Below are 6,000 nucleotides of genomic sequence, written 5' to 3'. Positions count from 1 at the left end.
GTTTCACAGTTTTTTGTTAGGTATATAATTCCAAATCTGTTAATTCATAGTTTTGATGCCTTCAGTGTGAATGTACAATTATCATTGTCATGAAAATACAGAAAAAATCTTTAAATGAGAAGGTGTGTCCAAACTTTTGGTCTGTACTGTATTTGTTTGCACAACCTCGCGTTGATAGAAATCTGGTGAAAAATCTTTGCTGAATCGGCCCCATTCTAACAGTGGCTGTGCTATTGGGTGTGGTGTCGGTTGTAAAGCATAGGTGAAAACTATCAGGCCTTGCCTGAGGTCACATGATCATTCTTCTCCAATTTATGCTATCTGTGACATGATATCAGTTATTTTTCGTGGTTCATCCGAAACGAATAGAAAACTATTCAGATTCTTAAACTTGAATTTCGAAAAAAGTTGAATTTTTGAATTTCAATGAATTAAAAAACAATTGTACCAAGTATGATTAGTGCAGAATAGGTTCGCTCCTCTCTAGCTAGAAGAAAGGAATTGAAGTGAAGTAGCCTGTGTGTCCAGGTAGGCTATATTCTTAAACTAACTCTGTGGGCCCCAACATAGTTTGTCCGGCGCTGGATGCAGTGAAAAATGTCATATGAACACTCTTGGTTCGGTTGACCGGTTCAGGAGACTCACACAGGGTAGACTCGTGTGTGCTGCAGCGCCCCCTAGATCAGAATTATTAGTACATTGTAAAGACTCCTGTCTCAGGACACACTAGGTTTTAACTAAGGTGGTTGATTACCCTTGATTTTTTTAAAAAAAAAAATTCTTAGGTATTTATGCACTGTAATCAGACTAACGAAGGCGAGCATTAATGAACCGCTCCATACATTATCGAGCTTCCGGAGAGCCGGGATTCTTAACTTATGGCTTTCCTTCCTACGTATCAATCTGCCTGATTGTATTTGTAATTGAAGAGTTACAAGTTTTGTTGAAATAGTTAGTGAACGCCAGAGCAAAGGCCTTGGTTTAATCAATGGAGATAGCTGTATGGCATTGATTATAATCTTCAGCTATAAAAATCTAATTACTTACCTCGGGGATGATCAGTCGCTGAGAAATGAAGGGGTCGAGATGGGTCAATAATTATTTTAAATAAACTTATGTCTCCATTTTTCAAACCTGAACCACCCACCGCCCTTCTAAATGGTTGTATTTTACTAGTCCAAATGGACGTATTAATGTGTCATCAAACGGTTTAATAGTAATTGGGTCAGCAATTTGAAGGAGTCTCGTCTTCAGGTTGTCGGCATTACCATTTATATTCCAAATGAATCAATACCAGGTTCACGCTAGCTCTATCAGCAAAGACCTGCTCAACTGTAGCCAGACTCTATTCCTTTTGGCCATTAAAGGGGGTTGCCTGGGATTAGAAAAGAGGGTCTCTGATAGAGATAAATTAATTTCTTTCAATTCTCCAGATATAATGAATATTGCCAGGAAATTTGATTTGCGAAGAATCGAATCACCACAAGTCAAAAATACTCCAATGTCTCCAACTGTTCTGAAAAATACATGTATAACGTTATTCTCTTCCTCATATATAGATCTTCACTGTGATGCTGTCATACACTATCTGTAGGGTTTATTGAGTGCCTTATGGCTTTCTCTCCATATCTCTATTGCTGAACTGTGATGTCTTCTCACTATCCAGATTTATTACTGAGTGGCTACTGCATTCCCAACCTCTGCTTTTATACAGGCTTTGAAAGTCCTACCTAATTTGCTGTGCTATAACATGTGATGTGATAACTGCAAGGAATTATAGGAAAGTCTGTCTGGCCACACCCGAGGTTGTGCTAGAATTCTCTGGCTGATGCAATCTTCTGCAATGTGTAAAATGGAGGTGAATGTGAATAAAAAATTGTTAGAATTTGCTAGGCAATGCGAAACACTAGAAATTTGACCCAAATTTAATTTGCATCATATAGATTCTCCCAGCTCTAGTCTTCAACTGTTTTTTTTGGAAACTATACCCTATTCATGAGTTGTGCCTTGTATAGCTGCTATCCAAGTCAATATGGTGCTCTGCCCCATGACTTGGAACTATGATGTAATTCCAGAATCAGTCGATAGTTATGAGTTGGGCAACCAGAAAACTCATGCTGGGTGGAAGAGGGTGGGAGTATAGTCAAGATATGAAGCATAAAAAATATAAAATAATCACATATGGCATATTTGAAACCAAGGTGTTAACTATATAGAATAACAAGGTAGCAGTCACATCACATCATAATTGATCCGAAACGCGTTGCACTTTTTTGCACTGGTGTCTTCTTCATATCTTTGTGGAATACAGAGTAAAGCCATTTGGCATTTTATTGGATTGTCGAAGCTGGATCCAAGTTTTATTGTAAGAACAGTCTACTCAAATGAGATAACACTTCCCATGGCTGCTATGAGTAGAAGAAAAATGTCAAGAGACTCAAGTCATTAGCAAAAAATGTTATTTTGTGCTAGTCGTCCATGTAGATGACTTTACCTTGTGTTAGTCTACAACAAACCTCTTTACTATATTAATATGTTGTGGCACATTTGATTTATAGAATATATTGGGTAGAGTGTAGCACTTTGGACATTGACGAAGGTTGGTGAGATGACCTAATCTTACTTCTGAGGTATGGCCTCTACTTGATACTTTAGCCACATATCGGAAAGGAAACCCTGTATACACATTGCCCTATTCAATAAAAGGAGTTATGTAGACTGCCAAACAGTGACTGCCATCAAAAGACTTCAAAAGAGAGAGTTACCTACATCAATGGCCAATGCTCCACCTGTTCTCAGCTGAATATAAGAAGTTCGAGGTTTTGGAGTTGAGAAATCTATACACTTCCCAAATAGTGACTAGAAATTGCTGGGCAGAACAGAATGTAAGAACCCGCCTGAAAATGGAAGATAATTGTAAAGATCTACTAGATATTTGAAGTGATAGGCTAAATGTCCAATCCCCCCTTATAATTCATATTTGGAGGTAAATATTAAGGAACTGAAATCAGTTGTGAGCTCACATGGCAACTAAAGATGAGCCAAATGAATTGGATTAAAGTCATCAAACTGATATCAAATTTGAAAATGATCATAACCATCATTTTAAACAGTTCAGAAGAAGATTCTGTTAACCAGGGAAGGACTACATGACCTTTGAAGTGGCTGGGTGGGTTTCCCCATAATGATTTGCAGCTATTATCACATGACTTGGTATAGTGCAGGTAATCAGAAGAGACTATCATAGCCTGTCTAAAAGCTGAAGCAGGGAATGCAGAAGATATTTTGTAGTGAATCTGGATAGTGAGAGAACGTCACAGCTCAACAATAGGAAGAAAGCTTTAAAACACAGAAGAAACTGTACAGATAGTGTGTGACCGCTCAGCAATAAATAGGATTAGTATGTGAAGAAAAAAAAAACTGATTTATTTAATAGAGAGATGAGAGTCAGAATAATATCATATTTCGTCATATTCATGGCCAATATGGGAATAACTGCTTTTAAGTCCTGGCCACTAGAGACGAGGTTATGAAAGCAGCCGAGTGCAGCTAAGCTATTCTGTTGGCGTTTCGCCCATAGAAATGAACTGCAGTTACACCAACAGCTCAGTTTGCTTTACTGGTCTTTCCTGTAACTTCCACTCTGGTGGCCAGGAACTTAAGTTATTACCATCTCGGCCAGGAAAAGTAGAGATTGGCTTAATGAGGTTGAGGTTGTCTATTTTTACCAGTCCCTATTAAATACAGATAGGTCCATATATATTTGGACAGAGACAACATTTTTCTAATTTTGGTTCTAGACATTACCACAATGAATTTTAAACAAAACAATTCAGATGCAGTTGAAGTTCAGACTTTCAGCTTTCATTTGAGGGTATCCACATTAAAATTGGATGAAGGGTTTAGGAGTTTCAGCTCCTTAACATGTGCCACCTGGTTTTTAAAGGGACCAAAAGTAATTGGACAATTGACTCCAAGGCTATTTCATGGACAGGTGTGGGCAATCCCTTCGTTATGCCATTCTCAATTAAGCAGATAAAAGGCCTGGAGTTGATTTGAGGTGTGGTGCTTGCATTTGGAAGGTTTTGCTGTGAAGTAAACATGCGGTCAACGGAGCTCTCCATGCAGGTGAAACAAGCCATCCTTAAGCTGCAAAAACAGAAAAAACCCATCCGAGAAATTGCTACAATATTAGGAGTGGCAAAATCTACAGTTTGGTACATCCTGAGAAAGAAAGAAAGCACTGGTGAACTCATCAATGCAAAAAGACCTGGGCACCCACGGAAGACAACAGTGGTGGATGATCATAGAATAATCTCCATGGTGAAGAGAAACCCCTTCACAACAGCCAACCAAGTGAACAACACTCTCCAGGAGGTAGGCGTATCAATATCCAAATCTACCATAAAGAGAAGACTGCATGAAAGTAAATACAGAGGGTTCACTGCACGGTGCAAGCCACTCATAAGCATCAAGAATAAAAAGGCTAGACTGGACTTTGCTAAAAAAAACATCTAAAAAAGCCAGCACAGTTCTAGAAGAACATTCTTTGGACAGATGAAACCAAGATCAACCTCTACCAGAATGATGGAAAGAGAAAAGTATGGCGAATGCGTGGTACAGCTCATGATCCAAAGCATACCACATCATCTGTAAAACACGGCGGAGGCAGTGTGATGGCTTGGGCATGCATGGCTGCCAGTGGCACTGGGTCACTAGTGTTTATTGATGATGTGACACAGGACAGAAGCAGCCGAATGAATTATGATGTATTCAGAGCCATACTGTGTGCTCAGATCAAGCCAAATGCAGCCAAACTGATTGGTCGTTGTTTCATACTACAGATGGACAATGACCCAAAACATAAAGCCAAAGCAACCCAGGAGTTTATTAAAGCAAAGAAGTGGAATATTCTTGAATGGCCAAGTCAGTCACCTGATCTCAACACAATTGAGCATGCATTTCACTTGTTAAAGACTAAACTTCAGACAGAAAGGCCCACAAACAAACAGCAACTGAAAACCACTGCAGTGAAGGCCTGGTAGAGCATCAAAAGGAGGAAACACAGTGTCTGGTGATGTCCATGAGTTCAAGACTTCAGGCAGTCATTGCCAACAAAGGGTTTTCAACCAAGTACTAGAAATGAGCATTTTATTTACAATTATTTAATCTGTCCAGTTACTTTTGGTCCCTTTAAAAACAGAGTGGCACATGTTAAGGAGCTGAAACTCCTAAACCCTTCATCCAATTTAAATGTGGATACCCTCAAATGAGAGCTGAAAGTCTGAACGTCAACTGCATCTGAATTGTTTTGTTTAAAATTCATTGTGGTAATGTCTAGAACCAAAATTAGAAAAATGTTGTCTCTGTCCAAATACTGTATATATGGACCTAACTGTAGGTCCCTCTAAAATAAATTGATTGCAGGGTGTCCTAGTACAAGATACCCCAGCTATCATCACCCTAAAGAGTTATTCCTTTAAAAAAAAAAGTTATCCCCCTGGTCTCAGGATAATGGTTCACTTGCAGGTTGTTGGGACCCATCATCTGCCACTCCAAGCAATCAAAGCTCTGGAATCCCGAGAATGGAGCTCTGCAGCCACATCCTTAATGAGGAGTGAATCCTTCATCTCTGCTCCATTCATTTTCCATGGGACTGCTGGAAAAATCTGAGTGTTGTAAGCAGCAGTCCCATAGACAATGAATGGAGAATGGTGCCGCAGAGCTCCATTCTTGATATTCTAGAACCCCAATCTCTGGATTGCTGGAGGTCACACTGTTCAAACCTACAGGCATCAACATGTTATCCCATAAACATGGGGGATAACTTATTTTGGGAATTACCCTTTAAATTAGTTTGAAAATACATAAACACATGTTTGGTTGCCAACAGCACCATCAAAGGGGAAATGTGGTGCGACGCCCTCCCTGAGCGATTGGGTTACTTGGAGCCGGGCCTCTTGCTGATGTTGAGGGGATGCAGTAGTGGCCTAGACCAGT

This window comes from Phyllobates terribilis, unplaced genomic scaffold (genome assembly GCF_046119375.1).
Source record: "Phyllobates terribilis strain yellow unplaced genomic scaffold, ASM4611937v1 Scaffold_3__8_contigs__length_932513732, whole genome shotgun sequence".
Taxonomy (NCBI): Eukaryota; Metazoa; Chordata; class Amphibia; order Anura; family Dendrobatidae; genus Phyllobates; species Phyllobates terribilis.
Note: the sequence above shows the minus strand (reverse complement) of the source record.